Source organism: Corvus kubaryi, unplaced genomic scaffold (assembly GCF_017639235.1).
Source record: "Corvus kubaryi isolate FWS band 111438036 unplaced genomic scaffold, C.kubaryi_AGA036_p1.0 split1-131, whole genome shotgun sequence".
Taxonomy (NCBI): domain Eukaryota; kingdom Metazoa; phylum Chordata; class Aves; order Passeriformes; family Corvidae; genus Corvus; species Corvus kubaryi.
In genome coordinates, this window is record NW_024582073.1 from 24,545,446 (window position 1) to 24,566,515 (window position 21,070).

Consider the following 21,070-nt stretch of genomic DNA (forward strand, 5'->3'; position numbering starts at 1 on the left):
CGGCTCAGAGGCTGGTGATTAATGCCCGTTTCTGGCCAGCAAGCGCCCGCCATTCACATTCAAATACCACATGGCTCCTCAGCCGACAAGAGACACGGGCTGAGGGAAACACTGAGGACCCTTGTGGCAGTGCCCGCTGGAGTCTTGTTTATGCAAAGTTTGCCAACAACAGCCCTCATGAGGACTACGGAGGGGTTTTATTCCCCTGGGGATTAGTTTTGAGATTCAGCTGGGGAAACCAACCTCTCTTTTCTCCCCGTGTGATGGCCCCTGAGGCTTGCAGATTTCTCAGGTATTTTGCATGGTATAAGGAGATATTCTCTCCTAGTATGCTGGATTTGTGAGAATGTGCCTGGCAGGACAGCACAGATAGTTTTCTTTGCTCAGAGAGGGATGCTCTGCATGGCAGGAGATCAGAGAGAGCAGATGGCCAGGTATGGCAGACCAATGTCAAGGCATGAGCTTGGCAGAAGAGATGTCACTAAGAGAATTTTGGCATCAATTAAAAAGAGGACAAGAGGGAATATCACTCATAAACACTCAAATATGCTTTTTTTCTAAAGGTCTTCACTTCATTCTTCCCTTTCTCAGGCTTGCTTTTAGCCTGCTCTGCCCAGTCAAAGCCTTAGGTTTTGAGAAGGGATGCCCTGACTTCTGAGTCTGGTCTGAGGACCATTGTAGCTTCCCAGATTACAGGGGTTCAAGGTTTACTTCCAGGCTAAACGCAAGCTTTGTCACGGAGGTGGATATCTGCAGAAGTTTTGGTGGCTTGGCACTCCCCCAGGGGGCATCACTGCTAGAAGGAGGTCCTAGAGCAGCCAAAGGACACATGAACTAACAACGTGACCCTTGACCAAAGGGAGTAGGCACCAAAAGTGCCTAGAGATCATACAATAAAGAACCAGAAAAAGGCAGCTAGGCTGGGGGATGCTGCCCTTCTAGGAAAGGGGGGCATGAGGTAGGCACCTCCACCCCAGGGTCACCATCATGCTTTGGTCCCAGGGAGGCACAGAGCAGCTCCCTGTGGGCGACTTACACAACCTGCAACTGAACAAAGGCTGCTTTCTTCCCACCTCCTCCTGTTTGCGGCACCTAAATCAGAGAAGCAAAAACGAGCCCCTGTCTTCTATGATAAAAGGGATATCAGCTGTCTCTAGTTTTTGCCTCCTGTTGTTAGAAATCAGGTCAAGGGGCTGCGTTAAACAATTCCTGTCCAGCCTTTCTTCCAAGGTAACTGCAACTTAACTCTCTTGCTTCGCACTGAGCTGCCTTTAATCAGGTAAATTTTTGTGGTGGGGAGGAGGACACAGAAGCTTCTTGGCCACGCTGGATGACAGTTTATGCCTGCCTCATGGGCTTATTTTAACTCTGGCTTGCCATCCTGTGTCCAAGTTATTACATCTTAGGTTGGCACTGGCAGAAAATAATATCCAGATTTTTACAAGTCATGTAAATGACTTCTAATTCACCAGAAAGTTCCCATTCTTGTGAAGATCACTCTGCCAGCTATCACTTTGGAGTGTTACATCCAGCTGTGAGGCTCACAGGAACAGTGAAAATTAGCTCAAAAGAAGATTTCTGTTTATCTTTCCTTCATCTCCAGAATCTGTTTAACCTGTAGAAGATGAAATCCAGATCTGATCCAAACAGTCACCCCTCTCTGTAGGCTCCAGCCAATCTCCTGAACCATTGTTATTTAGAGTGGGGGAACCTGAGTCCTGTCATTCTCATTTATTTAATTTGCAAAAAGGTAATTCTGATTGAGATTCAGAAATGCAGATGCTCCTTCTGCAAGTACTCATCACTTAGGGCTCCAGGGCTGTTGGTAGCAAAAGTGTCTTGCCCAGTCACAGGTTTGATGCCACACCACTGATTCCTCTGGTGAGATTATCATTGTTGTGGCAGTCATGGAGAGGACAACTCCCAGGCATCTCATTCATCCCCTCTGCTCTGGCAAGGCATCTGGCAAGCTTTGAAGCTGAGATGGAAGTCCTGGGCTCAATTACTGTTTCTGTAAGAGGTGTTAAGCAATACCAAGAGCCTGAAGGAAGCCACTAGTAGAGTGCAAACTGCAAGAAAAGTGGATTTGTTTTTGAATCATATCAGTACCTGCCCATGTGGCAAGACAGAAACTGATTCCAGATCAGGGGATTATCCTGTTCCAGTGGTTTGAAGTGTCGTTGAGAACTCAGGTCTGAGTGGAAGAAAATGAAGAAGTTGTGGACAAAGAAGTGAAATGTTGTTCTTCCCACCACAATGCCTAGCTGGTCCTGGATAAACAAAGCCCAAGACATACATATTGAGTTTGCATTTCTCTTATCTGTGTTCAGGCATTGCTGGAAACAGAACTTGTGAAACAACAGTGCAAGAATAACAATTTTCACTGGTGGGAAACAAGCTGTTCTTGGAGTGTGTAGGGGGGTTTGACAGTCTCATCAACAGAGTCTGTTATAAACTCTGCCCAATTCATCCTGCATACAGCCCAGACCCACTGTGAGACCTGGCTCAAGCTCAGTGGTAGGGAAGTGCCTCCACATGCTTCACAATTCCACCAGACCCATATCTGCATCTTCAGGCACCTAAACATTAGCAATCTGGCTATGTTCCTTGCCTTGTTTTCAAGTGTGATAAATAGACCATCCTATCCCTGGGGTGCTGAAGGAAAAAATGTGTTGAAGGCCAGAAGGTAACCAGATGCTTTGGTGACAGAGACAGCACCAAGTGCCTTGGGTGCTGAGCAAGTCATCAAGGAGGGCTGGGTTTTTTGTGCTGGTCTTGTGAGATGGGACAGACCCATTTAGTCACCATGGAATGTGGCCAGGGTGTGCAGGCTGTGTGCAGGGCACAAAACTGAGCCCAATGAGATAACAGCAGCACCACAATCTCTCCCAAAATCCACTACCAATTTCTGTGCCCCACGGCTCCCTCCCATCTTACATATGCAGAGAATAGAAGGCTGGGGGCTGAGGAAGCTTGCCAGCAGGTGCTTTTCTGTGTCCCTGTGCTGTGGTGGAATTCTGGCCTGTTTGCCCAGAGCTGCAGCAGTGAGAGCTCTGGGTTCCCACCTCCCACCACTTCTGCCTTGCAATGGGGAGCACAAGCCACATTTTCCCCCAACAGTACCTGGATATGTACAGGTCCCTGCAGCATCATTTGAGTCTCTATTAACTTTATCTTTTTTGCCGCAGCACTGGGACAGTTGCCTGGCTGGGTTTGATCCATGCTGTTGTTTTCCTAGATCACACCAGTAGCAGCCTTACCAAAGCACTGCATTGAAAGAGTCTGAGCTGTCAGATGTGCTTGATTTACATTCAACACAACTCTGGATGGGCAGAAGGCCATGCTGGAGCTGATCCTACTGCAAGATTGGGGTCTAGGAGGGTGGAAGTGTGTGTGTGCACAAGGGTTTGTGTATTTAGAGAAATAATGTTTCCCCTCCATCCAAGGCCAGGAGACTGAAATCCAAGCAAGCCGAAACTTCTTTACCATTGACGCCATAACAACATTTGAGGTTTCGAAAAGGAGCGGAAAAAATGTGTTGCTGTAGTAAGGGAATTGTAATAAGATCTTAGCCTTGGAATAACGTGCTCCTTAGTGAAGCGGCAGCTCTGCAGTGCTTCCGCCTCCTCGAGATTTGTGAGGAGAAATGTGCCCCAAAGAATGCTAGTTATTCTGAATGGGGAGAAAACTCAGCTGAGGGTGAATGAAAGACATCCAGGAAAAACAGAGAAGCACTGCTCTGCTGTTCTCCTCCCAGCTCCCACCTCCCTCCCTCAGCAGAGCAGAAGCATGATGCAGGAGCCTGGTGGGGCTCCTGGTTAAAGCAGCAAGTGAGTTCATAGAAGCACTTAAAAAGAGTGAGACTGCAGCACAGGGAGGGGAATAAAGGGAGTTATGGGTTATGTAGGATCTGGCTGCAGAAGAGGGGCATGAACCCCACTGGCTGAGATGGCAGGCAGCTCCCTCCAGTACAGTGCTCCAACAAATCTGACCGGTGAGGGGTTGGACCTTGCACCCAGACCTCTGCTTCTCTTTCCTCCACAGCTGATGGTCTTAGCTGATGTATTAATGCAGCCTATAGGCTTTGAGAGCTTCTATCCCAGACAGCTAGTTTCCCTGAGCTACACCCTCTTGTCTCTGGCCCGTAGGGACCAGAGCTGTGCGTGGATGCAGTCAGGACTGAGGTTGCTTCCCAGGGCTCAGCAGCCAGTGGATCCACTGCAGCACAACTGCAGGTGAAAGTTGTGGAGGTACAAGAGAGCAGAGGAGACCCCAATAACTTTTCAGTCTTTCCTCCATGTCTGGCCAGGGGAAATATTTCTCTCAGAGCAGGTTTGCTTTGATTGCACTTCAGAGCAAAAGGCTGCAGTTGTCCTTAATACTCATGGAGGGCAATTAAAGGCCAATTAAAGGCAATGTCACATTGCCCATTCTTAAATAACCCTGTGTATTCTAGGCTGCTATCCACAGGCTCAGCATCATATATTCAGTGATGTCAAAGCTGAGTTATGACACAGGTATGATAGCTGGGGTTGTAAGAGCTAGCTCAATGAGAAATATTGGCTCAATGTTTGATTATTATGGAGGGAATAGAGAGCAGAAAGGAAAGTATTATTTTTCCTTGACCAATCCACAGTGTGCCAGCACCTTCACACAGTGTTGGTTTCCCTGCCTCAGAAAAAAAGCCACAGCCAAGCTGGAGAAGATACAGAGAGGGTAATAGATATTGTCAGAAGTCTGGATTAGTGTCTGTGCAAAGGATAATTAGAATAGGACTTTTTATCCAGAAAAAAAAAGTAGAAGACAAAACAGTCAGTGGATATTAAGTCAAAAAGTGTGACGGAGAAGATGAGGAAACTAGTTTGTCATCCATCCCCTCCCACAAGGGGACCACATGAAACCACCTGGGACATGTTTGAAGCAGGCTGAGGTGGTCCATCATTCGTGGGTTGTGAAGTTCTGCAGTATCAGAGGACACTGGGTGTTGTTTTATTTTTGCTTCAAGACACTGATCAATATTTTGCTGGGCAGCACCATGGCAAAGAGGACTATGAAATGCCAGAGGACTTACACTGGGCTCAAGAACCACAAATGCTTCATTGCTTGGAAAGTGTTTGGAATAAAGTATCACTATATTTTTGCCTGCTTTTTGTTTACTCCTAGGCATATCTTGTCCAGTCTGTGACACTCTGTCAGATCAATCTGGTTTGACTCAGCAGTGCAGTCCTTGGGTCAGGACATGGATGTCTGTGGAATCCCTTGTAAAGGGTAGGGTTCACATCTGTTTTTCCCAGTGCAAGTGGACACTTCTGCCTTAATTTGAGCTTGGCATAGGCATTAAAAAAAATAAAACAAATGTTTCTAGTCCTGATGGATACAGAGAAAAACTCAGATACGAAGGAATAGGAAAACAGAGGCAATGCCAACTTCTTGCATTTCAGAAACACAGGTATCTGGGGAATGGAGCCAGGCTGGTGGGAAACATAGTAAAACTCCATTCTGCATGGATATCTCAACCGAAGTACACCAGTAAATATTGTCAGACAGGGTAGGGACTCCATATTTTTGCAGGGCAGTGGCCCAGCACCTAAAGAAAATGCCACAGCAGTAACTCAGTGAATTTTTCTGAGGACCATGTGATGTCCTGACTCTGTAACTCTGTAATCCTGACTGTGCTGCCTGGGAGCTGAGGGCTGGCATCAGGGTTGAGATCTGCGTGAATTTTAGAGTTTAGGTCTAAACTGAGATTCTCCTGAAGTTTTATGGAAGACTTCCTGATATTATGTTACCTGTTACAGGGATTTCAGCAGCTATTCACGCAGAAGAGAGAACTAAGAGCTGGAGTCTCCTCTAATTTATAATCAGGATGAATCCAACAATCCAGACACAACTTGACCACAACCACTGTGTTTTTACTTGGGAATGGGCCAGCTCTGCAGCTGAGGCATTATCAAAATGCACTGTCTGGGAGCAAAATCAGCCTGAATCTTCGAGATTACAATGAAAGTTGAATATCGAACAGAGGTTAGTCTGGATTTCATCACAAAAACATACATTTTATTAGGGCTAATCAAGGAGACAGGCTGAGACCTCAGCACTCAGAATCTTGACTGTGTGGGTACAGAGGTACAACATATCTACAGCAAGATCTATATCAGCATAGCTCATCCCAGCATGCCAGGCCTTGTTATTGATGCAAATTGCATTTCTTGCTGAGAGAGCTGCTTCTGTGATCAAAAATCCAGGAAAGGCTTGAGATACTAAATGGACACTGACCAGAAGTTTGCCCTAGCTGGATGTTGGTCATCTAAAACTTAGATGCCTGGTACTATCTGTTCATTTCGGAGCTTTCTGCAGGGAAAAAGAAAAACCAACAACAAAAAAATGCATTTCTGGGAATAATTATTTCACTTAACTCTGACAGTTGTTTTGAGATGGAATTTTTCATCTTCTGGACACTGAGGCATCTAAGTCATCAAGTTTAAACTGGATTCCTACTTTTGGATGATTAACATTAGATAAATTCCTCACAAGGGACAAGGGTTCTTGAATTTTAATTCCTTCTTCAAACCTATTGCTGACAGCTGAAATATTTCCCTGCAAACTTTCATTCTTTACTGTTTAAGGGAAAAAACCTCACTGTTCTGACTTAGTGGAGACTTGAGCAGGTAAGGATATATAAAACAAATCCTTATTAGAGTCTCAATCAAATTTTAAATAAAATGGCTAAAACCAGACAGTGATAAAATGATAATATGCACCATTCTTTTTGCCAGTGATGGGGCATTGCACATAGTAGGACTTAGTTTTCTTAAATCCTTCCTAATTATGGTTGCTGTAATATTAAGTCTCTGTTCTTTTGGGATGCAAGTGAGAAAATTTAACGGAAATTCTGTAGCAATCACAGTTGCTAAATCTGAAGAAAAGTCACTGTAACTGTGAGGGATGTGCTAACTGCTGGCCTGATCCTGCCACCCAGTGTGCACGATATTTGCCTGCTTGAATACTCCCATTAATCTCAGGGAAGCTATTTACATGCAGCAGAATTACAGGTTCACACCAGCCTTCAGAAACATGGCAGGCATTTGATGCATTCAGCCACTAATTCTGCCAAGGGAATTGGGGCAGATCTTCTGATGGAGAATATGGATTTTTTTCAGTACTTTGTTAGTAAGTGTGTTCTCACACGCTCATCTGCTATGGGTATAAATATGTACCAAGGGCTATTTCTAATGGATATTGATATTTTTAATTAACATCTGGAAAGAATTTTGAACTATTTTTCATTGCATATATGCAATTTATGGTGGAGAGTGTAGGAGAAAAGCTGAATTTTATTGCACTTCTCCATGTTTAACGAGATAATTTTGACACTAAAGCAACTGGGTGAGGAAAAAAATCCTCAAAGAGTACATTTCTAATCAGGGCCAAAAAAATCCGCTCATCTACTGGTAGATGTACAAAGTATCTATATTGTTTATTGGCCCCTTGCAAAAACTGGTCAGGCATGTCTGGAGTAAATAATTTGTATTTTCAAACATAACAAACTAAAAAGGCAACATGCAGAATTTTTCGCAAACCGCTCTGTTGCACATGTGCAAACTTACAAACTTTGCTGCTCTTGCAGGGGTGTAGCTGAGGACAGAAAGTTGCCCTTTGAGTTTGGGTGGTTTTGTGAAATACATTTGAAAAAAACCCCACAATATGTCTCCTCAAGTCATAAGTCAGTGGTTGGGTGACTGGTTTGAATTAGGACAACGAACAAAGACAAACGAAACATAATCCTGCACGTCTGTACATTCTGGAGGCTTTCCTCTTCATTTGGTGTCAGTACTGAACCAAAAGTATTTAGAGAGGCAATATTATTGAACACAACAAATAGGAAGCAAAGCATAATTTTTGTTAGGGGTAAGTCACCCCTTAGGCAGAGCATTCCATCAGTCTTACTGCATTTCACTGCACTGAACTATGGTTAATTTGTGGTCGGAAAAAATAGAGGCACTGTGGTTTTTGAAAATTATATACTGTGTTTCCAGTTTAAAGACAAACAAAAGGCATGTGTTGTAAATATAATTTTTTTTCTTTACTTTTAAAAACAAAAGCCCATTTGAATACTCGGTTTAGGTTCTATTCGGCACCTAGAGTAACTATGTTATTTCACTGTCCATTTAGGAAAAATTTCTCCAGTGGGAAAAGGAAAATCAGTGTGATTGAAGAACTGGCAGCTACAAGATAACTGTTCCTGTGTCAAGCTCTTTACAGCAGTGACAACATTTGCTCCCTAATTGTACAACTACAGAAAGAACATTCTTGGTTTGAGCAATCACAATTATTAGCCATTAGAAGAAAATGCCAACATAAATGTTGGAATCTGCCATCATTTGGGATCTTCAGCTCAGAATCATAGCTTTTTCCAGAGGATATATGCCAAGCATTACAGGCTTGAGGCAGGAATTGCTTGTTAAGGTTTGTTTCTTAGGAGGTCAGGGTGAATAATCAAAATGATGGGTTTGACATTGAGATTTCTGGTTTAGGGATTGCCATTTGGGACATGTTTTTTACATAGCTGAGCCTTGACCATAGGAACTTCCTTAACAGAAATATGTAATGTGGATGTTGTTCTGTTTATATTTTGCTTTCAAAGACTGCATTTTTCTGCAAATCACTGAACCCTGAATATCACCTGCTGTTCGTCCAAGAGAGATAATCAAGTAGTCAGAAATGAAAGATTCTCTCTTGCTTATGCAATAATTTCAGAAGACAAACCCTTCATTTTCCAAGTGGGTGAAATTACTGTCGCCAGCTTGAGTAACACGTTGGGGATCTCTCAACCAGTGTTTCTGGGGACTGCATCAAGAAGTCCTGGTAGCTTGGTGTTAAAAAAGACACAGAGGTAGGAGGGGTGATGGAGGATTTTGTATAACTGGTTGCTGGACTGAGATGGATGCTCTGAGCAAATACAAAACTGAATCTACCTCTTCCTGCTGTACAAATCTACACACCTAATGGGTTTTTTTTATTTTGGGGTATGTGGGGGGGTAAAATGTCTTTGCTTCCCAAAGTGACCTTGAAGCAGAAATTTTGAACATGGCATAAGCCTGTTTTGCCCAATTTTATACAGCTTCTGGTTTCCTAGGGCTGTAGTCAGTGTGTCAGTTTGCCTGAGGGAATGTGCACATATTATATTGATAGCTCTGCAGCTGGGCATTGATAACAACTGTCACTGGTTCAGCCAGGACTAGAAACAATGGGAAAAAATCTCATGATAAACTCACAAGACTTGGCTGCAATTTTGCAAGCACAAGAAGTTTTGGAACTTCAGATAAGCTTCCAAAGGTCTGGATCCAGGTCCAAACAAAACCCAAGCTCTAAAATTATGAGGCTTGTGCATCACTAACCCTCATATATTCACTTCCACTTGGAAATACTAAACATTTTATGGATTTTTGCATGCCCCAGTTGGTTCTCTGTGCTGGCTGGGATTGTTAGAGTCCCTGTGCCTTTGCAACTATATAGACATCAATGAAGATGAATAAAGCTGGGCAGTCAGATTCTAATTTATGCTAATCATGTTGGATGGCTCAGGGCACTTCAGCACACATGCTTAGCCAGTGACCTTTCACACTCCCCTTTCTAGATCAAAGCACTTTATTCGTCCACTTCCAAGAAAATCACAAAGACAAAATTCCCATTCAGCGTGCCTTTATTAATCTACAAAGGGCCAAATCCTGACGCCTTTAATCTGCTCCTACTCGTCACTGCCATGATTTAAAGAGTAGAGCATTGCCATCAGAATTCTGGCCCCAAAATCAACATGTAGAATGGCCAAATTATCAGTAGACATAAATGAAGACAGGACTGCTGCCTTCAGACAGGATCTCTCTATCTCACAATATTTCCTTCAGTCAAAACCCTCTCTCTGTGGAATTGATAAATCCCTGATCCATCTTTCATTTTGCTGTTTTCAGCTGAACCCTCACTGTCTTCTTGCACTGATTTGTTGCACTGGCTTTTGCCCAGTTTGGGCAATTGTCACTGGGTGACCCTCAGAGAGGTGCCCAGGGCTGAGCAGGTCCTCAGTGTGAGATAGGACCTAATTAGATAACACAAATCTAGGCTTCTGATAATACAGATTGCTTCAAAACGAAGCACATTTAGAAAATTCCTACCAGTGTACATGCGAGAGGATCTATTTGCTGCAATCTGTTGGGGTCTCTGAGTCTCGTTCTCAGGCTGTAACAGGCGAACTCCCACAAAACTCACTTCCAATTTGCAACTGTGTCAAGGAGAGGAGAATCAGGGCATCTGATACACACACATCAGAATAAAAAAGCATTTTCAGCAGTTGCAGATTGGTCACAATTTCAATTTTCCTCCTCCTGATTAATTTCCATACTTCTAAAAAGTCAGACTTCTGTTCACTCCTTATGGTTTATGCTTGCTTGTGTTTGATACTGTTTGAGTTCACTTTAAAATACAAAGAAAACTCAGTTTCCTTCTCATGCTGAACTTCCTCTTCCAACAATGTTTTCAGTCTGACTAAATCCCAATTAAAAATATGAACTATACAACTATTTTTTTAAAAATTTTTCATCAGTTCCAACAGCAGTTAGTAGTTGCTGCAAGGATAAAGGGGTATATTAAAAACATTGCAATGAATCTATTTCCCTTGATAGAATATCTGGTTTTCTACTAAGAACCTTTTCACAATAATCCATGGTTTTCACAGAATTGTCTTTTTTAACTAAAAACAGAAATAAAATTTAAAACTCAGTATTATAGCTAGTCCTTGGAACAGCTAACAAACCTGATGTTTGAGTCCTGCTGAAAATATCAAGATTTTCCCCAGTAAGCGTACTTTTTAGGACAGTTCAAGAAATTACTCTTTTATTAATGTTTCACCTGGTGCACAATATGCCAGCTGAAAAGCAATTAATAGATACTGATAATTATCTGAGATTGAAATTTCTGCTTATATTACTTTTTAATGGTGGTTTTGAAATATTAAAAGCAAGGAAATGGGCAGATCAGATGACTGATTCATAACCCAGATGTAATGCCACAGATGGGTTTAATAAAATGAAGATGAATACATGCTTTTAATGAGCTAGGACAGAGCTAATATGTTAATGAAACATCAGTTTTCAGACATCTGACCAGAGAGAAGTTCCTTCCTCCTGCTAGTTTGGATCAAAGTTCAATTGGAGGTGTTTATCAGACACTTTAGAGCATTAGATAACAAAAGGAGGATCTCTTGGACCACTACTGCCATGTGCCTATTTGGTGCAGTGACTTTTTCCTGCAGACCATCAAAGACCACTGACCTCAGCACATGCTATGGGTGCTCCAAAGGTGGTTGTTTTACATGCTCGGAGCTCTCCTAAGGGGTCTGCAATGGCTCTAAGGGGTGTGAAAAAATAACAATTTCCTAGACATAAATGCACACTGGCACAAACGGTGCCACATTAAACTGCTACAGTCACAGCAAGTCAACATATGCGCAGACATACTGAGCTGAAAGGCTGTTATTTCATCTTCAGCTCACACTCTTGTGCCTGGCTTTTGAAAACACACCCATTATGTACAAGTTTGTGCTTACATGGATTTTTGCATTATTTTGCAGCCTCTGTAGCATTCGACCTTTCATGGCCTCAGTCAGAGTCCTCCACATGGGGTCTGTAGGATGCCTGCAGGACAGAGACAGGCCCTTATCTGGTTTGTGGGAACTTGCATCACATGATTAATGACTTTTGGTGATATAAAATATCCTTGAATTAGTAGACGCTGCTGCAGTCCCATTCTATCCTCATAGCAAGAGCCTCAAAAACTTTTGTCTCAAATGTGCCAGCCAAAACAAAGGCCAATGTAATGTTTTTAAGAGTTCTGGCCGCTCTGAGAGTTTTGTAGGTACAGTCCCAGGCACTGAGAGCAGAGGAATAATTTTAACCCCCAGCTAATTTCACACTTCACTATATTCCATGTTGTCTTGGGGTGTCTCTCTCTGTGTCTTTCCCCCCCAAGTATGTCAGGGTTAAGAAAGAGCTCCTCTGATGCAATCACATGTATTTGCTGTATAGCCTTGACAAACTCCTTCTTTAGCCTGGGTCTCGCTCAAATTTAGAGGGTCTTGCTGAAACTTAACTCCTATTTCTGAGCTGCTTTGAGCTCCTTGCTGCCAGATAGATTGTTTTTGACAAGTGCTAAAAGGGACCATGTTACTACCCCAGCTCAGGCCAAAGCGTTTGGCAGCACAATGAAGGATTTTCAGCCCACTGGTCTGGCTTGCACAATTTGAGTGCAATTCAGTGTCTCCTGGCAGGATGCTCACACTGTTGCCTGCCTGTGGATTTGTGCCAGCTGGAGGCTCCATTCCTGTAGAAGGTGAAAGGGAGCCAGGTACCAAGCAGATATTTCACTCCTGGATGCCTCCTGCAGTGTTTGTTTTATTTAGAATGATTTTCTTGTTATGGCTTATTTGCCTGCAGGACAGCAGACAGTGGTAATCTATTGGGGAACAATGAGGATGAGCTAATTATTAGCAAACTTCTGGAAATGGATACACAACTCTTTGGTAGGAAGACAGGCATGAGAGGCCTTGCAGAGAGTCAGCAGTGGGTATCTCTTTTGAACAACTTCCTGGCCTTAGAAAAGTGATGTTAGACCTTGGAAACCCAAAGTGGGATCTCTGCAGGAATGAGGGTGGTGGTTGTATTCTGCATGCCTCCATCTAAATGAGGAAAACTTCAAATAAAACATTTGCAACAGAAAAATGTGGTTGAGCAGTTTAAGCTCATATTATACTCTGGCTGCAGCAATAGTCAAAGGAGATGTCCTACAGGAGTAAAAAAGGACTCTTACCTTCTCATGATTCAGGAAATCGGAACAGTAATAGAACAGATGCTGCTCTTACAGACATTTTTCCAGTTTCTGTGCTACCTTCACGTGCTCCAAAGATGCTGTGCAGTCTGCAGGCAGGGCTCCATGTGTCCCTGGGCTTTATCTGACATCTAACCTTGCTTTGATGCTATCTCAGGAGGGGAAGGTCAGGGAAAATTGCTATCTTTTCCCAGCAAATTGAGTAGATAACCAAAATGCTGCAATACAAGTTGGCAAAGGAGTCTGCCTGTTTAAAGTCAGGCACTGGCGTTGGCAGTGCTGCAAGGACACAAGCTCAGGAGGAGCTCTGGGCTGAACAGCTCTGGGTGCCACAGAGCTGATAGCAGCCAAGGCTATGACCCAGGCAGCTCAGTGGCAGACACGAGGCAAAGGTCCCATTCTGCCCACTGGCATCCAGGCTGTGAGTGGTCAGTGACCTTGGGGTTCAGGCTCAGTGTGGCAGCCAAGGCAGAAGCCCACCCAAGCTGCATGTCTCACAGTAAGAGCTGTCATACCTAGAATCATAGACAGAATTGGGTTGGAAGGAACCCCAAAGATCATCTAGTTCCAATCCCCCTGCCATGGGCAGGGATGCCACTCACTGGATCAGGTTGCCCCAAATTGAAGAATTGAGTGAAATGGTGAAGGAAAGTCTTCATCTTCCCCTGCAAAACGAGGTGCTTCTTTCCAACTCTTCAATGCCACAAAGCAGACACATCTACAGGGCTCACTGCTGCACCCCAGGACTATTTGTTTCTGGTCACTGTGGTCATATCACGCCACATACTCTGTGTCCCTCCCCTTCCTTGCATGACCTGGGACCGATGGCATTGCCACACTGCTGATGCAGCACTGCCACTGGCAGGGGACATGCTCATGTCATGCCACCAGCACACCAAGGGGCAAGCCCCACTTCTCCATGACAGAGGCTCACCCATTTTCAAAATCAATAAGGACACATAGTATAACAAGCTGTGAGGGAAGGTGCACTAACATCACTACTAAAATGCTAAATAATCAGGAGGAAGTGAAATGAAAAGTGAGGAGCTAGATTTTTTTTTCCCCCCAGGGAAACTCAAAGGAGTTATATACATATCTACATATATAAAGATCGATGTGCATATATTTATATGCATCTATGTAGAAGAAGAGGATGGCTTAAGAAAAGAATTTGCAAAATTCCTGTATTTCATCTGGTATGCTATTTCCTCAGATTATGTGAGTGACTGATGCGTGGAGGTTGCTACACATCTATTTCCTATCGCAGACAGAGCTATCACTTAAGTAATCAATATTTAATCTCTATTAGGGAAAGTCATTTTTTAACCTACTTTAAAAAGTGCATGTACAGCACTTGATATAAATCACAGCCAGGCAAATCTGTGCTGGACTCAGAATCTTCTCCCATATTTCAAGGGAGGAACAAGCTTTTTCATGGAAAGAAGAGGAAGGAAAAAAACTCAAATAACTTTGATAATTCTGACTATTTCAGGCAACGGAGTGAGTCCAAAATAGCAGTGTCTTGATTCATACGCTGATTTTTGCAAGGGTGGTAGAGAACATGGGGAAAGGGTATCAGCATTTGTCCTGTGGGGAGTCAAAAACTGCAGCCAGTGCTGGCTGTAATGATCCCTCTCCTCTGCTCACAGAAAGGAGGCTTGGTCAAAGCTGAAACATCTTGCAGAAGTATGTCAGCTCATAGCTGGAAGTGCTTGGGGCAGACTGACAGATAGGAACTCAACTATTAAAGGCTGACAAGGAATGTGGAGAATCAGGATTAATCCATGCCCTGCCTAACTTGGGGTGATCCCAGAAGAAAATGCTGGTCATGGTCAAATAGTGCAGAAATTTGAATCAGCTCTCATCAGACCGTTCTCGTTTCTTATTCAAGTCACATTTTTGAAGCAGCCCCAGCAGACCAAGTCACCAGGTTTGTGCAGCACCTCCAGCACGAAGCCTAAAATCCAGGAAAGGCTTTTGATCCTTATTTTTATCCTTTAGATAAGATGTGAACTTCCCTGTTCCTGTGTCTCAGTGGTTGCTGGTGGCCAGACTGGTCCCAGTTACACTGGTGTGAGCACGGGGTGTTCCTCCCTTGCCCCCACCTTCAGCCCTGCTGCTGTGCAGCCCACCCCAGCTGCCTCAAGGCAGCACAAGGACTCCCAGCCTCTCCCTTTCAAAGACCACCCTTATCATCTAGCAATATAGATTTTTATGCTAAAACGCCCGTTTTCATCACTCAGAGCTATACAGAAGGTGAATTCAGTAGGAACTGAATGACGGAGTAACTTCCCTAGCTTTGAAGTGAAAGTTCTGCCAATTTCAACAGTGTTTGAGGAAATCAAGAAAAAGGCAAAGATGAGACACACAGGTGTGTGTCCAGTGCTGAAAGATACCCAGCAGAGCAGATGTCCTACCTTTTGCAATCATACACACTTGTGGCTGCTCTCATAGAAATACACAGAGAATTGGGGCAACTGTGACAGCAAGAGATGTTTTGTTTGGATGTCACTTGGCTAAAGGTTTTGGGAACACATTTAGGTATTCAGCATGAAGAAAAGCAGGGGAGGGGGGCTGAGATTTATCAGGAATAAACAGTGAGTCAACAGAACTTCATTATTTGCTGTCACGGTTCAAGGCCAGCAGAACGCACCAGGCACACAAAGGACATGCTGGCTCAAGGCTGCTGAAAGTTAATGTTGTGCAAGATTTCTGCAGATGTGGAAAGCAAACTATTCCGAAAGCCAGTGCTCAGATCAGCAGAGAGCAAAATCAGGAGAGAGAACGAGCACAGGGAAGCATCAGAAGCCAGTATGCTAAGAAATATACTTTTATGGCCTTGGTTTCATTTGCCTCCAGGTCTTTGCTCTCACTGTCACCAAATCCATTGTGGCTTGCTCCTGGGCTTCTGTTTGGAGAGGATCTCAGCACTTTTCGTAATAATAATTAAAAAAAAAAAAAAAAAAAAAAGGCTTAGTGTGACTGAGGGAATAATTTATTTCAGGATCTGCTCCTTACAGACAGTGCAGATGTGCCAGGGCTGGCTCTGGTTTATAAACAGTAGGGACACTGGTTTTCATTCTCCAGGGTGAGGTAATCGTGTAAGGTAGTGACTGCTGCGGTCACTTCATCTCCCACTTGGCACGAGTCTAAGACGGTATCTTAAGTTGTTTCAAGACTGATGCTGTGTGCTCACTGGCTTGATCATCCTGAAGAGTCTGTCTATCAATGAACCCAGAGACATTCACTGTGCCTGATCATACCTCTGGAGTTCTCTCATGTCTGACAACAGCCCCTTCCAGGAGCTGCAGGGGAAAATGCAATGAACACACAGCATATGCACATGAAATAATTGATGCACAGGAAAGGCTTCAAGTCTCTTTGCTAGTGGAATTTTCTTTCTCAGATTTGTAGGAGTTTGAATCTTCTCTGAAAAGGAATGTTTTTGGTCTTACCTGCTGGGGATGTTCTGAATAAGCAATGGATATGACTTTTTAAAAAAATTTGCCTGAAAAAAGGCAGTTTCACTTGTTTCCCCTGATGGGAGAGGATCTGAGAACAAAACAGCCCTGACAGAACTTAACCACTTTTTTAACATTGTCCTGGAAATCTCTGGGATACTGAGGATGAGGCAGATTTAATAAAATGATGAAACACACTTGAATAAATCTGTGATAGTGGAAACACTTGCAGGAGTCACAGAAGATGGATAGAACCCAAAATCTCCACTTGTTCTTTAGATTTCTCAGTATCAAAGACTCCTTCTGTGTTTGGCTTAAGATTGAAGGCTTGTTCATATTTAATAAAAAATGTTTGTCCTCACCTTCTTCAAGCAGTTTGTTTTAAATTCAGAGCTCTGTGTTGAGACACTTTATTTGTGGTTGCAGTATCAAGATAAGTCTTGGCACCATCTCCTCCTACAAATGACAAATATTTGTAAAACGGTTCAAACTATTGTGTATACACAGAGATGCTGATTAATGGACACAAGACAGCAAAAGCTAAGCTTTTCCAGCAATGTCTATACAGCAGTTTTGTGCTGAAACTCTGTGATGCACAGCCTTGTTCCAGAATTCACTGTTCCAGGCTTCTGCTCCAAATGGGGCTGTAAATTACCATTTCAATGGCTTAGTTTTAATTAACCATTTTCCCAAGTAAGATTCCAAATAGTAAAAGTGAAGGCTATGGATATCAGTTTCCAGGTTTTGTAGTATTATGTAACCATCTGCCTACTTCTGTGGGGTTTTATTACGTTTTCCAACTTTCCCATCTAAATGATCGATATTTTTTTTCAGCCCTAACTCCTAAGTGACTCTCTCAAAACCCTGTGTAATACCCAATATGTTTTGTTCCTATTTGAGGGTTTACATTATTTCAAACAAAAAAGCAATCTCAGTGAAGTTGAAATGTATGGTTTTGGTTTCAGGGCTGCCTCTCTCTGACATAAAACTACTAAGCCTTTATTGAAATATATATGATTCTACCATAAACGCCCCTTTTATAGAATGCACCTGGAGAATATAATGGAAAATGTATTTGTTACCCTCACAAAACTGAGCAACTGTTCTGTAATAATATACAGTCCATTTGATATTTAAAAGGTCATAATTTTACACAAAGAAAAGAAAAATGCAGGCAGGGTAAAAAGTAACATTAAAAAAATGTAGCTGCACATCTTACACATCTGCTTTTGTATTAGGCTGACAACAGCACCTGAATCCATGCAGCTCACTCTAATCACAGACAGACCAAGAGGACATCTCTATACCTCACTGCCCCTCAGATCCAGCATTTCCCAGTCCGTAACAATTTCACCTCCCGGTCCCTTGGGAGGTAAGAACACAATTCCTTTTTTTTTTTTTTCAGTGGGGAGAACTGAAGTGTAGGATGGATAAACACATTTCCAAATGCCACACAGGAAGCCTGCAGGAGAGCTGGAGCAGACCCGGGTTTGCCAAGTGCAAGATCAAGTTCAAAGAGCCTCGTCTGAATGGTTGCACATAACATGAATTAGGAGCCCCAGGAGACCACGTGCTACCTGACAGTGCAGGAGAATGAGCCACTCCATAGAGGAATACAAACCTTCTGTACCTGGAAAGAGAAGTTCCACAGCTGTAACAGCTCCTGTGGCCCTGGGATCAAGTCCTGGTCATGGATGTGCAGCACCAACGAGGAGGAACTGCATTCCTGGAACAGATCTAAAGTATCACCCTTCCTTCCAGTCAAACTGTACAGGGAATCACAACAACCTCTGAGATTTTCCTCACCTAATTTACGCTTAAAGAAATGGAGACCCTATATGTACTTTAAGTACTGGGAGACTTCCCTGCCCACTGAGGCATTCCAGTACTTGAAGGAGGCTAATTAAAAAGAGGGAGAGTGACTCCTTGCATGGGCAGACAGTGATAGGACAGGGGGAAATGATTTCAAACTAAAAGAGGGGAGATTTAAATTCGCTTAAATGTGGGTGAAATGCATTCCTCAAAGGGTGGTGGGGACTGAAACTGCTGCCCAGAGAAGCTGTGGATGCCCCATCCCTGGAAGTGTTCGAGGCCAGGCTGGATGGGGCTTGGAACAACAAGGTCTTGTGGGTGGCCCAAGGCAGGGTGGTTGAAACCAGGTGACCTGTAAGGTCCCTTCCAATCCAAGTCTTTCTATGATTCTGTGTATGACAGCTCTTACTGTATGACATGCACCCGGACGGGTTTCTCCCTTTTCAAGCCTGGTTTTATTAAGATTAATGGTGAAATTCCTGCCAATAAGGAATTTCACCAGACTCACCCTTATGGCTTGGGACATAAACAAATTGAAGGATTCAGGAGCCATAGAGCATGTTATTGGGAAGAGGGTGTTGTAAAGCTTTTGGAGAAGACTGGTGCCCTCAGTGTTCTTGTTGTATTTCTCAGTGAATTCATGCATAAAATGTTATTATTCCTTACCATCTATTTTTTTTCTTTTTTTAACTGAACTTTGGCTGTGCTTTTGCATCACACCAAACACAATTCCTGCTCATAAGAAATTCAGTCTGGCAAGCAGTATTGTTTATTTAGACAGATAAATATGTGCAGGTGATATAATCACCCCTCCATCACTGTTGGGGGAAGGATGGCTCTTGCTCATGAGATACAGGTTTCATATGGCATTGTCAGCTTGTTGTGGGCAAAATGTGGAGAATTTCCTCTCCCCTGCCCTATTTAGTAGTAATGACAAACTTGGCTTAACAAGGAAGAAATTTGTCCTTTTTTCTTTACGTCTTTCTTTTTTTCTTTCTTTTTTCTTTTTTAAATTTTTTCTTTCAGTAACTTAAGCCTTAAGAAGGTTTTGGCTTCACTGCCTTTGATTCCAAAAGTGTGATGAGCAACAATTTGTAATAAGCAACAACTTGCACTAGTGCATCAAATATGCTGTGGTTCCTTACAACTTCTATGGAAAAAATGTTTTCCTTCAATGCAAACACTTCCTTTCCTTGAAGAAAACAAACAACAAATCCAGAGCTGAGGTCCCCAGCAAATGGCGTCTCCAGAAGCTGAGGGCTCCATGATGCAAATCCTGGGGGACCCCACAGCCCTTGCTCCCTGCCTGGCATGGGAGGCTGCCTGGCACTCTACATGCTGGGGGATCCCCCAGCTCAGGTCCTGGTCCAATGGGTTTGTCCCTTCAGCTGCTCTTCATTTTCCTTCCCTCTCACTGTCAGTTTATCTCCCCTGCTTCAAGTCTCTGCCCTTTCCTTTGTTTTTCCTTTCAGCTAATCCCTTCCTGCTTTTCCCCTGGCCCCTTCTGTGTTACATACACACACTTTTCTATCCAAGGAAGTTAATTTAGATTAAGGGAAGGGATAGATTTAAGAAAGAATAGTTCTCCCTTAAAAACTCCACACAGAGATGCCCTAATTCTGGAATAAAAGCATTTTCAAATGAACACAATGCTTTGTATGCAGCAAATTAAACAAGCTCCGTTTGAAATCCTTCTGCTAGGATTTACCAAATGCTCATCTGATTATGCCCAAATTTAATTGGAAACATCTCCTCATGCCAAATTTGCCATAAAGACAAGATCCTGTTCCACTCCCAGGCTTGCATGGATACCCCTCCAAACCATTCAAAGAAAGCAATACATCTGCCGCCCAGCCATCCATGAAGAAATCAGGGAGCTAACATAATATTTGCAAGCCAAACTCTGCTCACTCTTCTGCAGTATTCATCTGTTTAGACTGCAAACTCTGGGGTGAGAAAAGTTTCTCCCTCTGTTTTTTTATGTGGTGCCTGGCACAGAGAGACCCAGCCTTCATTGTGGGGCCATGGCACAGCAAAGAAAGAATTCAGCAGAAAGTGTTGTTCTTTCACAAGTGCCTCCCTGTCCCAGGCAAACTGAATTCCCTGTCACACCTGCAGGGAAACAGTTTTCACCCCACCCAAATTTAGGAACCAAATTTAGCCAGCTGCTCTCAGAGGGCTTCTTCACAGAAACCTGGGAGAAATGGGCTCGTCTAGAGATACGAGAGAAAATTCAGAGCAGAAACCACAAACCTTCTCCCCAGCAAGCCTGAGAGCCACAGGATTGGTCTTCCTGCAGTTAAGTGCCTCAGGTTGTATTTCCAAATACACCCATGGACACTTTCCCCTAACACAGAGGAAATTTTATTTTGAAAAAAGAGGAAGAAGGCAGCAGAAAAGCAGTGAGAAGAGAACATGCCTCAAATTTGCATGGAGCAAAATCATGAAAGTTGAACTAAGCAAAGGTTAATATCCAGTTGGACTAGCTGAGTCTTCAGGCAGTGAGTAGCTCCATGGCTGCTCATGTGCTCAGTGAGTGGCCACTCCACATTTATGGGGGTGCTGGGATGCAGCCTTTGGTCTTCCTACCCCAAAACTACAGCTTAGTGCCCCACACCAGCAGACAACCTCCATGCAACACTGGGCACTCCTGCAGAGAGCTCCCAGCCCCAGCATCCTGGCTGTCTTATGAGATCTTCAGTTAACTCCTGAGTGCAGTATTTGGAGATCCCAGGATGACAGCTGATGCTTCAAAGGCCCACCTGTTTTGAATGAGGAGACAGTCCCAGAAAACAGGTAATTGACTACAAAAAGAAGCCAAGCTACCATGAGTTCTTCCATGGCCACTCACTGTTCTGCTGCTTGCACTGAGACAAAACATGTGCATCAAGGCCAGAGCTGACACCCACAAACTGAAGGCA